The sequence below is a fragment of the Pteropus vampyrus genome, unplaced genomic scaffold (assembly GCF_000151845.1).
Source record: "Pteropus vampyrus isolate Shadow unplaced genomic scaffold, Pvam_2.0 Scaffold2, whole genome shotgun sequence".
NCBI lineage: Eukaryota > Metazoa > Chordata > Mammalia > Chiroptera > Pteropodidae > Pteropus > Pteropus vampyrus.
The window spans coordinates 35350251-35375417 of NW_011888783.1; the positions used below are offsets into that span (position 1 = coordinate 35350251).

A 25167-nucleotide genomic window follows, 5' to 3' on the forward strand; every position below is an offset into this window, starting at 1 on the left:
TATTATAATCATTGACCATTAGCAAGCAACACATCTCTCTTACACCATAGACTAACAGATGCTAAGTTTTTCATCCACAAGGTCCATTTCTATCTTGCTCCCCCTTGAGACCCAGACTCCATGTTTAGAAGGATTTATCTAAACTGTATGGAGAAGATAATTATCTATTTTTATGATTAAAAATGCATAGTTGCCATGAAGTGTCTGATCCACATGAAATAACTTACATTATTATTATTAGTTATTACGTTAACATGATGTATACAATTTTGACAAATGCAAAAAAAGTTTTTATATACTCATTAGCCACAGTTTTATTAACCCTAAATAAACAGTTTCTGTTAGGCTCTTTGAAATGTGAGAAGTCAACATCTCCTGTGACTCCACTTGAGGTTCTGAGATTCCAAATTTCAAGCTTTCAAGTTGACAAGGGGCAGTGGCCTGGGAAGCCTCTCCCTTAGCCCTTAGCATGAAGGCTTCATCTGTGAGAAGGGGCTACAACCCTTAGGAAATGATGCAATGGTTACTTGTGCACATATAGCAAGGGGGGAAATTCTGCTAGTTACCTGAGTGAACGAGCTAAATATTTGCCATCCTGGACTATTTCTCAGCATTTCAGTTTCCTTACATGTAGAATCGCTGAGTTAAAAGTTAGGGCCAACACTGAGCAACTTACTTAACCTCCCTTTGCTTCAGTTTCCTCATTGCAAAAAAAAGATAATAAAAAAAATAATGACTTCAAGTGAGTGAGTTAATATGTCTCAAATATTTAGAATAATGTCACAAAGATAGGACAAGCTCAAGAAATATTAGCTACCTGCATGTAACACCTCAGAGATATGTTTAAAACTCTCCCGTTGGAGCCAGCCTTCCAGGGCTACCTCCGGAGAAGTTACAGAATACATCCTGTCACCATTTTCCTTAGACTAACTGTGGTACAAATGGAAATAATTTATTTTCATAACTTTGACTTCACTAGTGTAGAATGATTTACATAAAGGAGGTCCCTGAACTTCATTCCTTTCCTCAGCAAATTTGTACATCTTCCTCCAAAGGCAGTGTTTTGTTCCATGTCTGAGAAACGACTTCAGCCTAGGGTTAGGCAGAGAACATCAATCCCTTTCCTCCTCTATGCCAGGACTTGAAATACTGGGGAACAGAGGAAGACACTGCACATAGCCAAGGATGGAACCAACCAGCCCACGTTTTGACAAGATGGTTTAGAAGAGACCCTGGGCAGGGCCTATTTACAAATAAAAGAACAAATAAGGGATGCAGTGAAATTCCAGGATCTAGAACCTCTGAGCCTCTATTTTCCATCGTAAGGGGAATATTAAACTGTCATGATCTGGACGTAAATAAGAGAAAACAATGTTTTATAATCAGAAGTTTAAATGTGTGCTTGTCTCTCTTCTACGGTGTGTCTTTTTCACACTATGCAAACAGGAGAGCAAAGGAAGCGAGAACGCTGCACTGCACCCAGGAGGAGATCATCTAGAACATGACAAAAATGTCCCTTGAATTATTTGATCTTAGAGAAGCAAATGGAATCAAACTCTGTGCGCTTAATGGGAAATAAGTGGACAAACATTTTCCTGGCTAATTATTTGAAAAATACACCTTTGCCACACTCAAAATTTTCACCCAGTATTTCTTCCCCTATACTTCCCTCATTTAAAATGTACATTTAAAATTTATTTCAAAAAATTACCCAATTTATATACTCTAAATGGACTAAACACATTTATTCAGTTTCCAATCAATATTTATGGAGTACCTACTATGTGCCAGGCATCTCTTTGCTCACAGCCATAGTCTCAGTCCCTAAAAAAAAAAGTTCCTTCTCTTTCCAACGATTTGCTAATGATTTCCTCCACATGCCCTTGTGCAGAATAACCTCCTTTTTAAGCTAACATTTTATTGAGGGCTTATTGGTGTCAGGCACCTAGCACCATTAATCCATTTAATTCTCACAACACCCCTACGAGATGGGTACTATTATTATCCTCATTTTACAGAGAAAGAATTGAAGTTTAAAGAGAGGATAAGTAACTTATCCAAGGCTACAAGGCTAGTAAATCATACATAGAATTTAAATTCGCCCAATTCCAAACTCCTTCATCTTAATTCTTATACAATAGTGCCTTCAAAACTTCCTAAATATAGTTTGCTATAATGGACATATTTTCTTTATAATAGTCTCTTCTTCATTTTCTTTCTTTGATTTGCTGTGATTCTCATCTTCTTCTGTAGGATGCCTTTCTAGCATCTAGAAAATGATCATTTAAAAGCATTTGTGTCAAGTCATGGGACCATGGCAGAGCAGGCTAAGAAATGCCAACCATTTGTACATAAATATTTAAATATATGCACTACACTCCATTTAGTGCATTATTCAAATTCTGGGCTAACACAAAAAGGTTTCCGGAACTTACCAGCTGCTTCCTTTTGTGATCTCAATGATTCTCACCCAAATAAGACTCAAAGGACCCATTTTCCAAATCAGCTTCCTTATATTTACACCTGGTCATAGATATCATTTGCCTTCTTTTCTGCCAACAGCAAACTAGTCAGTGAAGAGTATCCATCTGAATTCCCTCTCTCTCTCTCTAATTGCTGCCTTTCCTTTCACCAAACTTTGCATTTTTTTTCTCTAAAAGCCCTAAAACCAAAACCACAGTTCAGTGAAGTGACTATGATTAAGCAAATTATGAACTGGCTCAGGGAGTAAATCTAATTGCTCTAATCAAGGATATTTTCCGGCACTGCTGGTGGGAGGGCAGGCTGGCCTAAAACACTCCTTCCCTGTCCCAGGACAGTGTGTCAGCAGATTGTAACCACTGCTGCTATGTTTCCAGGTTCAAGTCTGAGACTTCAGACCCTTATGATTCTCCTCGAAGATTTCTTTAACCGGTCCACTGAAAAAACCTTGTCTGTAATCCCTGAGTGCCCCAGGAGCCCATGTTACCATTCAGACCAGGACATCAGATTATTCAATGGAAAGAGGACCATGTGTGCAAAGGGAGGGATCTGTCTCCATCTCTCACCCAAGCTCCCTGAAGGCAGGAGTAGTCTTTCATCTCTGGCAATGGGCTTGGCACAGAGCAGGGGCCCAAATGTTTGCTGAATACTGCGGAATGAAGAAAGGAAGTATGAACGTAAGGTCATGTTTTCTTTTAACAAGCACTTTTTGGAACAATGGATTTAATAATAAGAAAAAATACTTGTATAGGAGATGGACATATCTCATACTATGCTTAAATGAGAACACTGAAAAGACATGGCCAGTGCTAGCACATATTTTACAGCAAAGTTTATCTGATTTCTCACCATTGACTTAAACAGTTAAAGGTTGCAAGTCTGTATGAGAAAGCGAGAGAAATAGAAGTTGAAATACAGAAGTGTCAAAGTGACGTGAAATCAAGAGTTTCCACCAGGAAAACACAGTAGCAGCAGCAATAATCAATATTCTAACAAGCTTGATTTGATTACGAAATCCTTCAAGGAAAATTCCAGAACCTCGGGAATTTAATGCCTTAATGTGGCCTACTAGGTGGTTGTATATTAAAACTGTCACCTCTGCTTAGGCTTTAGTTAACTCTATATTCTTTGGCAATGGTAGCTCGTAAAGGTGAGGTGGGAGAGCGGTCACCAGACCCTGCAGGACATGTCCAAGAAAACTTGGCGATATCCTGCAGCTATGGCACGGCCACACAATGCAGTCCATGTATTTGGCTTGTTTTTGTGTAAGTAATTATGCTGAGCTTTGGATTACAAGTGTCACGTTTTGGCATCATCAATCCAACTTTATCTTTGGGGTTTTTCTTAGCTGAGAAAATATTAAATAACCTTTTAAACAAAATATACATATCTATTTTATTCATTTAATAAGCATCTTTGAATACTTACTATGCATTATATGAAAAACTAGAAATAAAAACTTAACACATAGTCCATGCCCTAAAGTGATTTGAATATAGCGATGAAGGCAGTCCAAGTATAATAGCAAGCACATGGCAGTTGCTATAGGGACAATGGGCTATGGAATGTTACTAACTCTGCTACATTTACTTTTCTAAAAATGCTAGTGATTCCTGTGGCTGGCAGTTGTAGGGAAACGGTATTTATGCTGAAACCACGCAGGAAGCTCCCAGAAATAAGCAAATCTTCAAAGAACAAATCTATAAACTTTTAGTTTGGCCAAGTAGAGGAAATGCCTCAAGAAAAAAAAAGTGTTTGTTTGTTTGTTTCTTAAAAAAAAAAAAAGGAAGCATGTTGGCTGAGACTTTCCCGAATAAATTAGCAGGTGCAGATAATTTGATTTAGATTTGCAGCACTGATTAGCTCTCATGTTGAGGCTCCGTTTCCATATCCTAAACTAGGACCTGGGTATGCTGGTACTTTGAGAATTTTCAGCAAACGCCATAGCTCCCAAGTCCCCAATTCTTGGTTGAGAACTTTCACCTTTCCAACGAAGTTCAGTTATTCCAGAAGCATAAGATACACTAGAAGTATCAAGCTTCAAGGAGTGGGGGAGACCAGTTTTACTGATCACCAGCTTAACCATTGCAAATTAAATCTCCAGTGTAGTAAGACGTACCTAGCATGACCTAGCCCCGTCTCATGAGAGTTTATCACAACATACGTTTCTTTCCTGAAGGCATTTTAGTTATCAAAAAAAAAAAAAAAGATATATTTCCCTGTGATTGAAAATAAAATAATTTTCACATACATGAAGAAGTATTTGCCATTCACGTACTGAAGCGCTAAGAGCATTCACTCTTACAATGAACATAACTTAATACAAGGACCTATTTTCTGAGAACATATTTGACTAGGAAAAAGTTGAATGCAAAGTCATGTGGACTGTTAAAATATGTAATCTCCTGAAGCCAGCAAAGGGCTCTTTTGCTATTTTGAACTGAAGCGGCTACCTTGGTGAATTCCAGTATAGTTCTGATTGTCTGGGTGGCATCCTCACCCACTGGGATTTTCTTCCTGTTCATGGAAGTACCTACAAGATTTTTAAAAGGCTATGCTGACAGAGGACTGGCTGCCAAACTCATCACAACTGGTCCTAGATCTGAGTTGCACCTTGGGTTAATTTCCGAGAGTATCTCACTCAATTTATTTTCCCTGCTTCCGAAGTCTTCCACGTCCATTTAAAATTTCAATCTTGCTTTAGGAGGATGCCAGAATTTCAAGTATCCTTCTTAATTAAATGACCTCTACTTTCAACACACTAAAAATAGTAGGTTCTTGGGAAATATCAGAGATCAAAATCCTATTAAACAAATCCACCCGAAGTAGCTACTATGGTCAGCACTGTGATAACAACTGTGGAGTTCTACTGAAGTTATATTTTAAATATAAGAAGAATCTCTGACCTAAAGATCTGGTGAGACTACATATAATGCATGAGATGACCACAGTGAGCACCAGGCAGAGTACAATTAATCATTAAAATGAGTGCTATAGTTTTTAATATATGATAATAACTCATAATGATATCCTACTATCTAAGAACAAAACCTGAAAAATGAAGAGTGCTTAAATTAAATAAAGTACATTCTCATACAATACCTCTTTTGATTCTTATAACCACACAGGCAAGGGAGATATTGTATTATTAATCCCATTTTACAGATAAGGAAACTGTGACCCAAAGAAGTAAAGGGGCTTGGCCTAGGGCACCTTGCAAATAAACAGAATTCCAAGATAGTAGTCCTAGAATTGTCTCCCTGTCCTGTAATTTTGCTGCCACATCATGCTGCCTCCTGGCTAAGTACCTGGGAAGGGAGAAGCAGGTGTGTGGAAGGACTTGAAGGGTGAGCTATAAAGGATATAAGGTCTTCATGAGGAAAGAAAAATAGAGACATGGGCAAAGAGCATGATCACAGACTTGGAAGCAGAACATTGAGAGAGAATGACTTACTGAAATGGGATGACTATTAGAAAGTAGTGGGAAATGGAATCTGATAGGAAAATTAAATAATCAATGAACTTTCAGAAAGTTGGAGTCCAGAGTTGAATTTCGGTCTTTCAAACAATGAGACTATTTTTTGAAGGAGACTGACGTGATCAATACAGAGATTAAGAAAATTGGTATGGTGTTCATGTAGTAGAGGGGTTAGAAGGGTGGGAGGTGGGGGGCAAAGAGTCTGGGTTTCTGAAATCCAGGAGGGGATGGTGGAGGACCTGGAATAATTCTGAGATATTTAGGTAGGCATGCTTTACAGAATTCATCACCCACATTCATTTGTACATCACTGAACAACAGCAAAACTAAAAATACTCTGGTTACAAGGAACAGGGCGTATAAGAGATTGGTCTCAAAATTTATTATGAATTAAGCCATTTTAGGTTGGTTGACTTAAAATTTGTGAGATATGCTATGTCCAGAATTCGGGATTGACAAAGGTAACATTACGTTCATTTTTAGGCCTTGGTTTAGGGTGACTTCCTACCTCAGCCAGCCTGTTATCAGGCTGAGGCAGGAAGTGGCTCCACAGGCCTGTTGGAGTTTGAACAGATGAAGAAGATTTGAGTAGGGTCAGGGTCCTTCATCCATATTTAAATGAGAATAGGTCTAATTTTGTAAAATTACTTTTATTGAGGTATTTTATAAAATTTCACTTGGGTAAAGGGTTCCATAGTTTAAAACATCTGAAAAGCCACTGATCTAGTCCAATCCCAGACAAATGAGGAAGTAAGAGAGACAGAGGTGCAGTGCCTGGTTCAAGGTCACGGGGAGGGCAGGGGGTTGAGGCCACTTGAGATGCATTTTCAACTGCTTCTGGGAACTGGAAATTGGGAACTGGAAATTAGGAACTGGAAAAGCTTTTTCACAGCAAAAATAATCAACAAAATGAAAAGGCAACCTATGGAATGGGAGAAAATATCTGCAAATCAATATCTAATAAGTTAATATCCAAAGTATATAAGGAACTCATACAACTCAATAGCAAAAATAAATAAATAAAAATATGATAAAAAATGGACAAAGGACTTAAGTAAACATTTTACCAAAGAAGACATACAGATGGCCAATGGATACATGAAAAAGTCCTCTACATCATGAATCATCAGGAAATTTCAAATCAAAACACAATGAGCTATCACTTCACACCTTCAGAATGATTGTCATCAAAAACACAAAAGATGTATGGTGGCGAGGATATGGAGAAAAACTGTTGGTGGGAATGTAAATTGGTGCAGCCACTATGTAATACAATAGTATAGAGGTTCCTCAAAAAAATAATAATAATAATAATAGAATTCCCATATGATCCAGCAGCTTTACTTCTAGGTATAAATTTTAAGGAAATGAAATCATTATCTCCAAGAGCTATCTACACCCCCATGTTCATTGTAGCATCATTCACAATAGCCAAGATATGGAAATGACCTAAGTGTGCATGAATGGATGAATGAATTTTTAAAATGTGGTATATAATTTCGTGATAGATACATGTAGAATATTATTCAGTCATAAAAATAACAGAAATCTTGCCATTTGTGACACGGACAGATCTTGAGGATGTTACGATAAGTGAAATAAGCCACACAGAGGAAGGCAAACATAGCACAATCTCACTTATATATAGAATCTAAAAAAAGTCAAAATCATAGAACCAGAGAGTGGTTGCCAGGGATTGGGGAGTAGGGAGAATGATGTCATGCTGGTTAAAGCACACAAATTTTTGGTTATAAGTTCTGAGGATCTGATGTACAGCATGGTAACTATAATCAAAAACACTGTATTATAGACTTGAAATTTGCTAAAAAAAAAAAACAAAACAGATTTTTAAGAGTTCTCATCACAAGAAAAAGGTAAGTATGTGAGGTGATAGAGATGTTAATTAACTTCATTGTGGTAATCATTTTACAATATATACATATATCAAATCATTACGTTGTACACATTAATACAATTTTGTCAACTTTTAAATCAATTTTACCTCGATAAAGTTGGGGGGAGTGAAATTTGGGCAAATGAGATCTAAAAAACAAAAATCATTTAATGTCCTTTGAAGTTCCCAGGCCAGGATTCCCTGTAGGCTCTTTATTCGCCTGTGGCAGAGCCGGTCCTGGTGCCCTAAGCAGATCAGCACAGGAGGCAGGGATGGGCTAGGGATGCAGGCCCCACACACATGCAGCCTGGCTGGGCCTCAGAGCAGCAGGAGCAGTACATGCCCAGGTAGCCAAGTTTCAGTGTTAAGCCACCTGCCAACAAATGAAACTTACAGTGCTTCTAATAAGAAAAGGACCTAGTTAATACTTTTCTCTAACTTGCTCATATTTTGACACTTCTTTTTTTTTCTCACTTTAGTCTCATTTCAGAGACTAACGCAAAGGCCAAAATAAAACCAAAAACAAAAAGCCACCAACCCACCACCACAACAAAACAAACAAACAAAACACATCTTAAGAAAAGGATGTGTGGTGCCTTGAGGAAGATAAAGAAGTGCTAGAGCTTTGGAATTCTTACTGTTACCAAAGAATTATGATCCAGAAGCAGAGAATCATTAAATCTGCTGGTTTCACTTATATAACAGCATATAACATTGTACCTGCTATTGCAGGATCTGGAATAGATCCTGCAATAGCAGGTACAATGTTATATCGCTGAATCTGGAATTTTAGTGGGAGAAAGCCCAGCAGAGCACCTAGTAAATCTGTCTTTTTGTATTCCAATCATAAAAAAGTATTCCCTTCACTTTTTCACACAGGGCCTACCATCACCTTAACCGTGTTTATCGAACAAAGTATCTTTCTCGAAGCTAGAGCATTTTTCTTCTTTGACAGCAAAACTGACTAAATCTTCCCAGACCAGAACCCACCTTCCTGCTAGTTACAAAGGGACAGACTTTCCAATTCTAATATTTCCTTTCTATTTCTTATTGTTAAGAAAAACAAACAAAAGTGATAGAATTTCGTAGAAAACTTCTACTGAAGATACAGCTGCTTCCATTTTAACTGAGGTTGAGAGATTTCTTACCAGTTTTGGGAATTATCCAATCTAACCATAAGAACTCCTAAACTAAGTATGCTACTGGTTATAAATTTAGGAAAACTGGAGTGAATACAGATGATATATAAACCAACAGTACAACAGGACTGCATGTGACCATTTCAAGATGGAGAATTCTAAGAAGATTGTGACTTTGCTTACGGTGACATTAGTGGCAAGAGACCTTTCCAAAAGGGGCTGTAAGTTATGAATTATCAACAGCTCTCTGTGAACTGATTAACTCCCCCATCTTCAGAATGCCTCGTTTAAAAAATAACAAACCAGAATGACCTTTCCAGCATTCACCAATACTGCAGACAGTAATATATCCCAGTTAGAAATCTGGGAGAAAAAATTATGTCTGTGGCATATGTGCTGATCTGAGCAATAGAGCCTTTTTTTTCTTTTTTTTCCTAAATCACCCCCTGTCAGAAATATAAAATCTCCTTATAGTAAGTTATGCAGCTTTCTGTGCTTCATGAGCAATTCACCAATAGCAAAGCTCTAGATTTTACAATAGTTATTGGCACTGTCAGCTAGCTGCTCCGAGTTACTGAGATTGGTTTGAGAGGTAAAATATCTCGTGTTGCCTTTGAAAGTCATCTGCATAATTGCAGCACTTTCTAATCCCCATTGAAGACCCATAATTACACCAGGAGAAATTGGTCCCTGGTCTGGTAACTAGATGCACAAACTTCCCCTTCGATTCTTCTGGAACGACAGCCCTTAACATCACTGTGGGAAAGGAAATCAGGCCTCCCAGCATACACTGCTCTCTAGCCTGCCACTGGTCAGTGATTCTGAAATCAGTGGGTGTAGCTGGAAGTTTCTTTCCTCTCCCCCAAACTTGGATATTTACAAAGTGGCTAATGAAGAAACAAGTAATCCCTTGGCCACTGTAGTAGCCAGACAAGAATAAAATCCGATAGATGTACACTTTTATCCTTGAGCTGGATAAGAAAAGTAATTTCCGTCCCACCAAGCTCTAAAGCGCTGCCTTTCATTCCACTGGGGGAGATGTAAAGTGTGCTTTGTGCAGACTGGCCTCACCTTTGATGGATTTATTGACAAGACCTACTGGCTAGCTTAAGTGCAGGGATACACTATTTGTTAAGAAAGAAAAGAATGTATACCACCAGGTTTGGAATTCTCACTGTTACCAAAGAATTATGACCCAGAAGCAGAGAACCATGAAATCCACTGGTTTCACTTATACAACAGCATATAATGTCGGTACCTGCTACTGCATTGCCCGATGAATCAGGACCTCATAAAACAGAGGTTTGGCTTAGAAGACCATGGCTGTAATGCATTAGTATCAGGAGGAAAGTATTAAAGGCATTTCTCAAGTTTAAAGGAAAATAAAATTTCAAAAGCAAGGTAAGTTAGCTGCCAGTGTCTGTCTGAAGTTGCTAAAAATGCAGAGTTCTTTAAATTTGACAGACTCTGCTCAAATTTTACTCACTTTAGTTGTCTGCCATGTACTAAAAGGACAGGGCATATCAGTAGCACTGGTTAGTCTCATTTGGGAGGGGCAGGAGAGGGTAAAATGATAGAAAACTGACTTTGAGTTAATTTTGCACTGACTTCTAGATCACAGTGGTGAAAAGATGCTGACTTTATAATATTTTAAAATTTCAATACAGCTCTGACATCATTTGACGGCAATAAAGGAAAGAACAATGAACCATTGTCTGTCTGCATGTTGCATTCCACATAAAAAGGCTGTGCTGCAAGAAGCCTAATTGCTTCTCAGCCTGAGTAGTTAAAGCTCCAGCCCCCAGTGGAACACAGGTTATTCTCAAGGTTTAGTGTATCCTGGATTTAACCGGAGTCAAGAAAACCTTGTTCAGATCCTGAACTTAAGCTCTGATCGTCCCTGTTGGGAACTGGTTAGCCTAAGTTGCTTAACTTCTTAGAGTCTCAGTTTCCTCATCTATAAATCAGAACAAGAAAATTTAAAGTTCAGGGCTGTGGTAACAAGTGAATGAAAAGAAACAGTGAGGATTAAATGAATTAAGTATAAACTATGTTCCCTAACCCCTAGCCTACAGGAAGCACTCAATAAATGTTCGCTCCCTTCCAGTTTTTTTCACTTTCAATTGTGGCAAAGAAACCTGTGGAGGAAGGAGATAGGGCCATGTAGTATAAAAAGCTGACACTGAGCTTTCTTGTTCAGGGGGGCGGGAGGTTGGGGAAGATTTAGCTAAACCGCCCTCAGCTCTATGAACAGGCTCTCTGTACAGCTTGCTGAAGCTGCTCATTGCAGGAAATGCACAATGAAGTGCCCAGCAGATATGAGATTTGTTCACAGAGCATCAGCCATCTCTCCCACTCCCTTGCAAAGCCTCCTACTGGCGACTCCCCAAAAGTCCACCCTCTAAACCAAAAAGCAATGCATGAGCTCTTTTGTCACCATTGGCCATTTACATCCACTTTCTAAATAAAAAGCAACATTACTGCCCCCCAAAGAAATAAGGTGAAGGGAAATAAGGGATAGGAGGAAAGGGCCAGATGGAAGAACTGAGAAGTTACCAATTATAACAAACCTCTCTTTCCTGCCAAAACACTAAAAACAGAATCCTGGCCAGCTTTGTGTTACTCTCTTAGCCAATTGGCTACACATTAGATGGAAAGAGAGGTCCAACAGTGGAAAAATAAAGTTTTTCCACCAAATGAGTGGTTGGAAATGCATTTGAAGAAATCTGCTGTTGTGGTGTTCCAGATTTATACTGTCCATGTGGCACGGATCAAATTGACTCAGCTCACATGCTTGGAGGCCGTTTCTCTGGCTACTGATGCTGCCAGTTCCACCTGCAGTCTAAAAATCCGGGCTGTACATCTGGTTCCTCGTCTCTCCACATGTAATAACTGAAACATCATTTTTCATGTTCTAGAAAATGCAAACACAGCTGAATTGATCTACTTCAAATATCCCCAAACAATTCAACTAAGGATGAAAGCAGATGAGACATTTCAAAGTAAGAATGCTTGGACGTTTTAGGGCATGGGGATAGTGGGCGTGTACATGGGGAAGGTCTCTTTTTAGTAGAGTTGTTATTGGTTGAAAGCATAGGTGCTATCCTAATTTTAAAGTCTGTCAGATATCCATCCTATGTGGATGCATGTGACATCTCTCACGGTCGTAGTACCACTGCCTGCTTTCTGCAGAATCCATGGGGTAGCTGTCATGCTAGCATATAGGTGGCTAACAGACAAGTCCTGCCAACTGCCTATAGTTACCTGATTAACCTGAATGCCCCCACCAAAGCCAAAATGTAGACATAGTTTGGCAGCCTGTGAGTCAACGGTTAAGGTGAGAGCAAAAATGTCAGTAGTTGGCCCTCGAATAACACGGGTTTGAATGACATGGATCCACTTATACACAAATTTTTTTCAAGGAATACTGTTAATATATTTTCTCTTCCTTATGATTTTAATAATGTTTTCTCTAGCTTGCTTTATTGTAAAATACAGTATATAGTACAGATAATATGCAAAATATGTGTTGATTGACATTTATGTTATTGCTAAGATTTATGGTCAAAATAGGCTATTATCAAGTTGTTTGGGGGAAATCAAAAGTTATTCACAGATTCTCAACTGCACAGGGGGTCACCATCCCCACCCCCTGCTTTGTTTGAGGGTCAACTGTGGTTAACATGACAAGTGCGAGCCACAGGTCTGCTACTTAAAGAAGCTAATGCACAACAGAGCCTCATCTTTAGATTACAACATCTGGATCAAACAAAATTCCTCTTCACAAATCTGATCACCATTGAAATTTAGCATTCACTTATAATTAGGAAGCCTACAGAACCATCTCTCCAGGATAGTGAGAGGTTTAAAAACTTGGCCTTAATTATAATATTTGCGAGATCTATACTTGTTTGCCCAGAGAAATGAAAACTGGTGGAAAAAGGAAGAAAACTGAGAGTTAAACTTTGAGTGATAACTTTTCAAATAGTTGGAGAGGAAAAAGTTACTTTAGAAGATGAATTCAGAAAAGTTGCAGAGTGATCCATTTGGGGTCATTTTGAAATGCCTAGGCAGAGAATGGGCTGCCTGAGAGTGATGAAATTAGTTAAGTAGAGGATGGGTGAGCAACCCATCAAATGGATTTCTACACTTGGAGACCAGGATCCTTGAAGGAAAGGACCCTGAAGCCCCTTTCAATTCTATGCTCTTCATTGGAGCTGATGGTGGAGGGACCAGAGGGGCAGGAAGTAGACATCTCAAATCATTCAGTTGCACCACTGAACTTGACACAGTTGCATGCTGCATCAATTCAGACTTGAAGTCGCCTATCTCGGAAGAGTTTTGCCCTGACAAAGCCACACATGTGGTGAGGAGCTTTTGTGGCTCATGACGACATGTCTGAGTTAGTGGCATGCTGTTGACACTTCGACATAAGCAGGCATATTGAAAATGAAGCAAATATAAGCAAAAAGGGCAACGAGTAGGAAAAAAATGAGCCTGTGAGCTATAAAGCAAGGAGCTTGGGGCAAAGACATACAAGTCAGAATGGAGAGGAGTAATCACAACGCTGTGGGTTCTCACACAGGTCATTGGTTTTTAGTGCAGATCCCGGGAAGGAAACTATGGAGCAAATTTCAATACAGAATACAGCACAACCACTTCTTCTTCACTCTCAGTGGCTCCGATGTTCTCATAGCTCTAAATAGTGGAAACAGCATTGAAAAAATATTTTCCTTATTTAAAATCTTTCCCTATGATCTGTGTTACTGCAAACATGTGGCCTTTCTTGAGTCCCCTTTTCCCTCTCCCACTGTCTTCCCGCTACCACCACCACCACCACAACACAAAAAGGCTGGGGTACAGGACAAAAAAATCACAGACTAAGAAAAAAAAAAAAAAAAAAAAACAAAAAAAAAAACAAAAAAAAAACACCTTCACATAAAGAATGAGGAAAACAAAATTCCTATCTTTGAGTTATAAAAACTGAAAGGTAAGGGGAATTTTATAGACCCAGAAAGTGATGAAACGAAGAGAAAGACATTGAGTCTACCCAAAAGGTGATAAAATATTTTATTTGTTTTGGGTTGTGAAAAAGAAAATAAATCATTAAAATGACTGTCAGAATGCCTCAAGGATAAGGGCATTGAGTAGGACCTGGCTATAAATGTTGTAGACAGTAATAAAAGAGTTGGTTTTGTTTCCTTAGCATTTGTCTGGGCTGAGCCTTCCTATTTCAACACAGGAATCACGGGCAATGGTAAAGTCAGCTGTCCACAGGGCACACAGTATTACCTGCCCAGGCAGCCCCCATCCAGGGCTCCCAGAGCAGCTCTCCCAATATCCAGGTTTCCATCTAGCACGGGTCCTACAGGACGTGCCGTCAAAGTGCCCACGCTTCAGGATCACAACTTGTTTTATTTTCATGGTTACTGGTTATTTCATACATACCTGCCTAGAAAATAGATTTTATGTGTGTATGTTTTTGTTCTTATTTTTCTTAGTCTTCTGAATTCAAGATGAAGAAAGCCAGTTTCCTGCCCCAAGGAGCTCAGTCTACAGTCTAAAGGGCCTTGGATTAATGCCGATGTTGTTTAATGATGTATTTCAAGTGCCTGAAGATAGAGAAAGGTGATAGAGTAGCTGTTATGAAAGCAACTGTTTATTCTATTTAAACCCAGGAAGGATTAGTTAAGAATTTGTAAAAGAGGTAGGATTTTCAACTAACCCACAAACTTGCATCCAGCATTTTGCTTTGAATATTTTCTTTTTATTTTCTACATGTCAAGCTCTCCCATGAAGATGTGATGGCTCAACTAAATCTCAAAAGACAGCTCCCACCCAAATCTAAGTTTCTCTAAATCTGAAATAAATAAAAACATAAAGAACTTGGAAATAAATTGAACTTTGGAATGAACTAGAACTAAACACACGTGCCAGTCAACACCGATCTCTACCACTACTCATACATTCAATTTTGATGCAGGACAATTCGGTCTCATATTTGTCATCCAAATCATATGCAATAGGACCCAAGAATCTTACTGAGGACAGTGACATGATAGAGAACAAGTAGTATTCGTAAATGAAAGCAACCCTAGTTGCCTTTCTATAGTAATCACCTATGACCGGCACATGTTTTAATATCAAGGCTTTCCACGCCATCACAAGAACAGGGCCTTAAAGGGGCTTTACAAAGGTCCCCACTGAATACACATGGCTGAAAATCTGGACCTATGAAATATCTTTCCAGGATGAGCCATGGCTCCATGTCCAAGACATGTTTATATAATTCACATTACTATACAGGAACCTTGGCCCTAGAGTCCATTGCCTATTCAGTTGAAACCAATCTGAGCCAGCCTGGATGACTCAGGGGAAACGGTAATGACGAGATGAGTAATTATTCTCTTGAAGTCACTAGTTAGGATAAAAGCAGTTGTTCATTACCTGACAGGACAGGTTCCTCAGGTGGGCCGAGAACAAAACAAATAAATCAATGTCACTTTCTCCCCTAAGATTTTAAAACTCTATATTTAAAATCTTCATTTCGGCTCACAGTTCAAGGAAAGCTAAAGACAGAACTATCCATTCAGCCTCTGGTGATAACAGGGATCTACGAGATAAAGGAGAAGTGGTTGAGAGGGGACATTTGTTAATTTGGTGGAGAGAAATCCTATAGGAACACCGCCTGGTTCTCCGCTCTTGGCCTCAGCCTAGGTTATTTTAGGAATTCTATAAAACTAATACAATGTCTTATTCTAAAAGGGTAAGCACACATGTCAACAAGTGAAAGTTAAAGACTATGGCGGTTGATTTTAAAGACTTGAAATTTAAAAATTTTTCTCTTTCAGAGAGTCATAACCAGTCTCTCTCTTTCAGAGTCAGATGAATGCATTAGAGATTCTCATTTCCTAATTAATATGAATCTCCCACTATTTTACATCACTCTAATTTAAACTTTTGGTGGAGATATATTAAAATACCGTTTCCCTGCAACTAGCAGACAAATAAGTTCTGGAGATCTAGAGCAGTATAATGAATATAGATGACACTACTATATTATCATCATCAAACTTGTTGAGGGACTAGATCTTTATTCCCACCACAAAAAAGAAATGATAATTATATAATGTGATAGAGGTGCTATCTCTAAAATGGTAATTAAATTACAATACATAAATGTATCGAATCAACACATTGCATACCTCAATTTTATGCTGTTACATGTCAAATATATATTTCAATAAAAAATTAAAAATATTGTTTAATTACAAATGCAGTGCTACTAAAAATATAGAAAACAAACTGATTTAATAGATAGCAAATAATCATCCTATATTATTGCCTCATATTACAGTTCTGTTAGATGACAGCTAAATGAGTTTACGCCATGTATGATTTTGGCAATAATCTGATTGGATAAATTGCTGAGGTTCCAAAGTAAACATGAGTAAAAAGCCTTGCCCACACACCTGATCAAAGTATGCCTAAAATTTAAAAAGAGGAGATAGACCCCTGTGATCAGAGTGTGTGCTGCAGGTGATATTACTGTCCAAGCACATTTATTCGCTGTTCATCTGGTGGTGTCGCAGTGCGTGGCCAACACAGATCTAACATCCTAGAGTAACCACCTTTGCCCTTTTTATCCTAGCACAGACCCACACTTAGAGAACAGGGCGGAAACACAGCTAATAAGTAGACAGGACTCAAATGTGCATAGGTTAAACATGGAAAGTGATCGTGGTGTGAACAGCTGAATTGTGCATGGGCTTGTCGTGTTTAGACACAGAAGTTTTCATCTCTATTCTAGAAAGACTTAACTGAAGATAAAATTTCAAGAGCATCTAAGGTTAAATTTGAAATGCTGTGCTTTGGTTGGACTTTTGAAAACAACCTTTCAAGGAAATGCCACTGAGGATTATAAGAAAGTTGCAAAAGTACCCATTGCTGGGGGATTAAAAGCTGATGGCTGCATGTGCAGATGTGTAAATATGCATTCTAACCATTTAATATGCCTTCCCCAGCTCAACCTTTCTTGCCAACAGTCAGCCTAGAGCAGAATTCTCTTTTTTTTTAACTCCTTTTTTGTGTTTATTGTTAAGCAATCTCTTCAATGCTAGGAAAAAAATAAAAGGAGGGGCTTACATAAACTTTTGGTTATTGTCTTACTACAACATTTGTCATAAAACCAGCAAGAAAGGGAAACAGTGAAACCCAACAACGTAGGGTGAGTCTAAACTGCAGCAAAATTCAAGGAAATAACCATGTTTGAACCATCTTCTATGAGGATAATGTAAACAAACACCCTCTTCAGGAAGCATGAGGGCCATTGCGTGCACTCTGGAACCCTGTTTTCTAAACTTATAAAATCATCCGGCTCGCCACTGTCCCAGAGGTCCAGCTGCCTCTCAGTTGGCTTTCCTCCTCCACACAATGTCTCATGTCCTTCTCCTGGGCATGGCCAGCCCCACCCCCACTCCCAAATAGCCACAGCCAAAGGAAAGCTAATGTTGATTAACCAAGTCTATTGAAAAACAAAAGTGCAGGCTTTAATAGTCCTGGTTGACCAAGCAGGAGGGAGCTAAAGGGGTACTGGCCTGTTGACCAGACACATCACAGGAAGCAATTACATTTATAACCAGGCAAGAACAGCCCCAAGGCCTCAGAAATAAAAGCAGCTTCCTGCCTGTGCTCTCTTCTTTCATTCTGTTGCAAAGGCAGGCTGAGCTTTTCCGTAAAAGCTATTTGGAGAATCTCTGCTATAGAGACCTCCCTGTCAGGTTTTCAGGTCTATGCTAGAGAATAAACTGTAGCAGCTGGTTTGAATAAGAAGAAAAGGAAGCAAGCATCCAAAAAAGAAAAAGCACTTAATGTAGGTAGGACAGGATTATAAACTCCTCAAGATTAGCTGAAGGAAAACAGTTTCCACTAGTATGAGGAAAGCGTCTCTAGGATTTCTTGCTTGATAATCAAGAAATCTGGCTTTCTGGGTAAGTTTCTGGTGTGGGAGGGTGAGAAGTGATGGAATGGGAGGGGCCGCCAGCAGCACGGGTCTCTCTAATCTCATGTTCTGCCCTTGCTGGTAGGGCCCGTACATGTCCAGATTGACACCACAACTAGCCAACTAACATCCTTCTGACATCCTCGACCTCCTACATTTAAACTTTCAGCTCTTCCTAACTGGAGACCACATTAGGGTGAACATGCAGGTTCTTATGGATGCAGAAGTTGTGGCAAAACCTCCCAGCAGAGAGAACTCTGCTAAGAGTCAGGAAGATGTTCTTTCCATTAACTTGAGAGGCATTTGAGGTTAATGCACAAACTGTGGAGTCAGTCTGCCTGGGAAGAATTCCAATTCTGGCATTTAGTACCATTATGATATTGGGAGAAGTTACTTAACCACTCTGTTCCTTGGTTTTCTCATCTATAAAATGGGGATAAAATAGTACCTGCTCATAAGATTTTGTAATGACCAAACGCATTCTGATATGTAAAGAACTTAAAACAGTGCTTGGCATATAGTCAGAACAATATTAATATTTGCTGTCATTTTTACTATCTTTATTATAATACTCCTGGGTATGTTATGGAAGACCTCTGTTTTCCAGACTTCTCTCAGATGGGCTGACACCACCATTCCTACTCCAGGATGGTTTAAAGGCAAAATAAAATAATTTTTAAATAAAGTAATCTCAGATTGCTTTCATATCAAAGTTTAGAGCTTATGATAAATTTTCAATGGCCATGAATTCTCTGCAGCAATTCCATTAACAGATGGAGTCTATTTTCAACACCAACCCCCCGCCCTACCCCATGGGCTAGCCGTATGACGTTTTTGACCAATGGACTATGCGGCTTCCACTCTTGTACTCTTGCTGGACAGCTCTGTCATGTCAGGAAGGCTGGGCTAGCCTATTAGAGGATGAGACCACATGACAGAGATGAGTTATCTCTGCTGAGGTCCTTTATATCAACCACTTTCCAGGTTGAGTACTATAGAATGAGTGACCCCAGGTGAGACTAGCAGAGTCTAGTCCAATTGCTGATCCACAGATCCAGGAGCAAATAAAATGGTTGCTGTTTTAAGCCACCAAGTTTGGGGTTGTTTATTATTATTGAATAGATAATATAGAGCCCTAAACAAATGAGGCTATTATCAATAGCATTTCAAACACAAACGCGCGCGCGCACACACACACACACACACACACGCGCGCGCAAGAAACCAGGCCACTTGTCTCTTTGCCAGCAGGTTTACCAACCACCTCATGGTGCTTTCAAGCTCTCATCTCACCCACCTAGTGGCCACCCAGTGAGGCCACCACAGTCCGCATGTTAACTTTGGAAAAGCTAAGACTAATTAATGATCAAATCTAGGGAGGTGGAGGCAAGCTTTCTATGCCAAGATAAGTGCCAAATTAGGTCTTTGCAGAGGGGGTTGATGTGGGAACTCAGGATTTTATTCCTTTCAGTCTGTGATAGACTATATAGGGGCCAAAAATGGCACAATTTGGCCTCCTCAGAAGTAGCTTCATATCATGGTCTTGGATGAATGAACACATAATGAAGTGGGTAGGCACCTTCAAGGCATGAGCAAATCAATTCAAGGTCAGCATCACCAGGTGAGAATCAGAGGAGCCAGTCAGAACAAACCATGTAATCTCCAAGGTTCAGATATTTGGCTCCAAGAATGCAGAAAGCCCCAAACACCTTCATTTTTTCTGCTGGTCGCAGCAAGAGAACGATTACATTGAAAGCTTTGATTTTGCTGTGACCTAAGCAAAACCCCATACTACACACAATACAGGGGGAAAAAATACCAAATTCCACAGATAAGTGTTCTTTCATCCGTAACATGCCGGAAGAATTGGTAAACAATTGGGAAAATTGATAGGAAAATCACTCTGAAATATATTATGAAAGATTTTGGAGGCCTAAGTCCTTGTCTGTGGTGACCACATCGAAATGAAACAATCTTATTAATTTGATAAGTTGGATCAGCCATAGTGCTAAAGGTTCTTACAAAAGCCAGTAGCGTTTGCCATGAATATATTTGTTCATCTCATGTTTGTTGAGCACATACATTGTACTGTCTATTCTGTGGGTAAGCATGTGGAGAAAGTTGGTGGGGTGCACAGAGTGGAAATGGCAAAAGTTATATAAAAGTAGTTGACACACTTCACCTTCTAAGAGTTTACAGGTCTGGTCATCTTGAAAGACAAAATTTTCTGCTTGAAGCAACCCAGAGTAACTCAACTGAGCCCTGCCAAAGTTGCTGCATCAATCGGAACTGATAAAGTTATAAATCAAGAAAGTTCAGAAAACTCCTGGAATTACAGAGCTGACTAGATGTAAGTGGTCCATAGATTAAGATACTAAAATTAAGTAATTTATCCAAAGACTTGCAGCTAGTTTTAGTGCAGAGCCAAATTTGGGTCTACTTGGCTCCAGGCCAGCAGAACTGCCAAACCCCATAGAGACCCCACTCAAGATACAAGGTATTTACAATGAGAGGGGGCAGAGAGATCCCACAATTCCAATCTGTCAGCAGACAGAACTTGGCTATTCAATACGGTGAGCAGAAGCTCTGCACTTGTCACATGGGAGCAACTCAAGGATACAACCTCTGTGGAATAAACTTAAGAGCCCTCTAACCACATACAGCAGCCATTAAAACTGGCTTATGACAGCAAAGGAACAAGAAAGTACATGTTAAATTTAAAATTCAAAACATAAATACATAGTAACTATGTGAACAAACTATACACAAGGGAACAAGCAATCGCAAAACACACTGTATGCTCATGACTGTAGAGTAGTCATGTTTTAAAACTAAGTGATTTTCAGTCTTCGTTATTTTCTCTATATTCTCTATAAGCCAAACATGCTTTCATGATCTTGAACTACTTATATATTTTTTAATGTTTTGAGTACATCAGTGCAGAAAAGACAAAATGTCAATGATAGGTGATTAGAGGGCAAAGGGCATGTGAGCAGGGACAAGTGTGAAAGTCGAGTGGAATGCCAGGCATAAATGCCTACATGTGGGTCAAAACTGCAGCACGGTCAAACCCTGTTTTGTGCTGCTCAGTCAGTTATAACTCCATTCTGCGACTTTTTAGCTTGGTCATCTAATTTTAGGCAACTTACCCAATCTCTTTAAACCTCAGTTTCCTCAACTGTAAAAGGTGGATATTAATAGGACCTTCCTCATTAATAAGAGAGAATAATGCAAATAAAATGCTTAGTCTAGTGCCTGGCAGAAAATAGGAGCCAATAAATGTTAGCTGTCATGATGGTAGTGACAAAGATGGTAAGAATTAGTTATTATTTTTCATTACCATTGTTATCATTATTATTATGATTATGATGATGATGATGATGATGTTCCTAATGCTATGGTTAAAACTATATCTACAAAGGCATTAAGTTTCCTTGCTCTGGAAGATCACTCACTGTTCTCTATATGTCTCATTGCTGGACTGTTGCTTCTCTAATCTCCATATTCTTCGAGTTTATTAATAGCAGACTCTTAAGTTGAAGTAACAGCTTGCACACCACCCAATATCATCTGGGGGAGAACAGTGATGATAATATACAGATTCCAACCTGTTTTCTTGGGCCTAATTAGGATAGTATGATATCATCCTTTAAAAAAGGTAAAGCTTTACAATGACATAGATGGACCTCGATGTTATTATGCTGAGTGAAATAAGTCAGACAGAGAAAGATAAATATCATATGATTTCACTTATATGCAGAATCTAAGGAACAAAAAGAACAGACGAATTAAAAGCAGACTCACAAATATAGTAGACAATTTGGTGATGGACAGAGGGAAAGGAGGTTGAGGGGCTGTGAGAATGGGGTGAAGGGTTAAAGAAGTGCAAATTAGTAGTTGATAGATGATCACAGGGATGGGAAGCATGGCATAGGTAAGGCAGTTAGCATTAATACATTGGCTAGGTGAAAAACCAGAGAAGAGAAGGAGCAATTAGGAGGATTGTTTTTATAAATTATATAAATGTCTAACCAATGTACTGTATACTTGAAACCAATTAAAATGAACGCATTTTAAAAAATTTAATTATACTAGATCCCACAGGTTAAAAAGTACTTATGAGCACACTGTGAAGAAATGTTAATGATGGAAATGTATCTCTGAGCTTTGTGTGTGTGTGTGTTAAATCACTGATGAGTCACTGTCTCTACTTTTGCTTAATTTCAAGATTAAATTCAGAGTTGTTAATAACTTAGATATTACAATGGTCAATTAAATAACAGGATCCACAATTATATATGTACACATCTGGGCACAACGGTATAAAAACAAATATACCTAGAAAAATATCTGGAACAAACATACCAGCATGTCAATTAAAAAAAAAAAATGGTAAAGCATCTCAGTATATAGTCTACAGAATTCTGCTTTGTACTTGAAACATATAATTAACATTAATAAACATGAGGCTAATAATTCAATCTGCTCTTTGGACAAGAAACAGAAAGGTAAACATGGCCCTGGTCCCATCACCTCACAATCTCAGATGACTTCCTTTGGAGGCTGCCTCCCTTATCTGTCAGTTTCAAGGTGGGAGGTCTGTTTGCAAGGAAGAGAGCCTCTGGGCTGGAAGCTGAGAGCCCATGCCAGGGAGATTACTCAGCAGTCCAAGCTCAGGTCCCTGAAGCCTCAAAAAGACATTCGTGGCTTTGGCAGCCTGATCTCAGAAAACCAGACCTCAGATTCAGCTTTTTCCCTGGGAAAATGAAAAGGGGCCTAACAACTGAACCTAGTCAGCATGGGTATTAAGCACCACATCTAAACGAAAACGGCAAAATGAAGTAAAAAGCAGTCATCAGTAAAACACAACTTTAAAGGGGCCCACACTGATGCTGTTGCCTTTCCTCTGTTAGAGTAACACTCTCATCCTATTTTGGATCAGGAAATATTTTCGAATCCTTAACACTTAAATGTCCTGTAATTACAAATGTCAATAATCATCACCTCCACTAAGTCAAATTAGCAACATATTTCAGTTGATATAGGCACTTTTGAGCATTGCTTCCCACTCCCCACATATCCCACCCCCATGACCAGGACAATTACTCTAGAAGGTCCTCTTTTAACTGGCTAAATTAGTGTAATATGTGGGAAGCAGAGTCCCTGGCATGGGGACTCCCTTCTGAATGCAATGGAAACATAACTGAGGGAGAAGCCAGGCTCGAAATGCTAGGACTGCCCTGAGCAGCAAAGGGTTAGGATGGGATGGAAACCCTAGCACACCACCAAGGAGATGGACTAAAGATAGAGTCCCAAGATGTTAGAGAGTGATGACCTAACCCAGAGCTTCCAAATGAAAAGCTGAGGGTTGTCTGTAATTGCTTGATTCTTACCTTGAGATAAGAGAGAGTGCAGTTGTCAGGCTTCTTTCTCCAATAGCGAAGGGGTCTGCATCCAAAGTAACCGCCAGCCTACCAAAGATAAAAAGATAAGGTAAGAGCCACTGGTGACAATGAGTTACATTCGTGAACAACTGGAGTGTTTCCTCAGAAAAGGCAGGTAGGTCTCCGGATGTTTGAAGACGTTTCAGAATAGAACAGCAGCAATATAACCAATTGAACAATATCAAACGCATGAAATCCCTAGAATCACGTCAGGTAGGGCTGTTAAGGTTACAGAGAGAGTGAGCTAATGTTTTATTAACACACACCTGGGCCCTGTCTAATTGGGAATGGTAATAATTGGTGAAATCATATACACCTCACCATGTTTGTCCACAAAAATGGCTGTTTACCAAGGCACTGGCAGAACTTTGTATAACACTGACATGTATCAGGGTATGTTGGCAGGTCAGTGCATTCACACATTCAACACATCCACACACAATGCAGACTCTATGCCATTTAACCAACCCTGCTTTGGAAGACAGCCCCAGCTGACGAAATAATGACAACATGAGATTAGAACCTAGATGAGGAGGTAGGAGGGAACTGGAAACTTTTTCCATGTGTACTCAAGTCACTAAAAAAAGACAAATAACGCTTATGCCCAATTTTTAAAAATTCTATTACATATTTTATCCCTATCTGTGATGGTTAATTTTATGTGTTTAATCAACTTGGCTGGGCTATGGTACCCAATTGTTTGATCAAACATATCTAGATATTGCTGTAAAGATATTGTTTAAATGTGATTAACACTTAAATTGTAGACTTCAAGTAAAGCAGATTACCCTCCATAATGTGGGTGGGCCTCGTCCGATCAGTTGAGGCCATAAGAGAAAAGACTGGGGTTCCTCCCAGGTCTCTGGCCTGGTGGCCTGCCCTGAGTATACCAGCCTCCATACTCATGTGAGTAAATTCCTTAAATATTCCCTCTCTCTCTCTCTCAATACACATAAACACACACACACACACACACACACACACACACACACACACACCCCTTATTGATCAGGATTCTCTGGAAAACCCTTACTAATACACCATCCAATGTTGAAAAAAAGGATGAGTTGACTTTTAAAATATGTATATTATGCAAAGAAGACAACATAAGAGGCTACAATAGCATGAGGAAAAGTTAGTCCACAGAAATGTATGTTGTAAAGTATTAAGTTATCACTTGACGTGGTTCATAAATTGGGTTTTCTAGTGGCCAAAGCAAAGAAGAAAACAGACGCAAGACAATCACATTGACTCTAAGATAATATAAAATGTATATATTTCTCAAGAGTGTTAGCTTTTTCTTGTTGTTGAGAAATTGCTCCCAAGGTGTTAACCTTCCTTTCCTTGGGTAAATTCTTAAAGTATCTTTATAATCTTCATTATGGGGGTCAGGAGGGAAAGTAATAATTAATAGTGTCTCTAAGTGTACACAGTAGGGATCTCCCATAACATTTCCTACCACTTCCCTCAGTATGAGATAAGAGGCCGAAGCACAACTCACTGAAGTGATTTAGCAAGGCAGAATGGTGCCCAAACATACAGCGGTCGGATCATCTGGCTTGAGCTGGGGATACAAATTAGAATTCCTGGAAGAATTAATGGACTCCCTATCCTTCGAGATATTTCCCAGAAATGTTAGTACTTCTCCCAGCAGAAAGCCAAGAGAGAATTGGGCTACAACTGTCTGAGGTGGTGGTCTCAGGCAACAGCCTAGAGTAGAGGTTTTCTCT

At 39.2% G+C, this 25167-nt stretch overlaps 1 protein-coding gene across 2 annotated transcripts in view; it reads right to left on the minus strand.

Annotated features, from left to right (window-relative positions):
* Positions 1 to 25167, minus strand: part of LYPD6B (LY6/PLAUR domain containing 6B) — a 73205-nt gene that overhangs the window by 31239 nt on the left and 16799 nt on the right. For both annotated transcript variants that reach the window (XM_011359557.2, XM_011359549.2), the window contains exon 2: positions 23387 to 23464. The gene's annotated coding sequence lies outside the window, so the exon portion shown is untranslated. The remainder of the gene's footprint in view (positions 1 to 23386; positions 23465 to 25167) is intronic.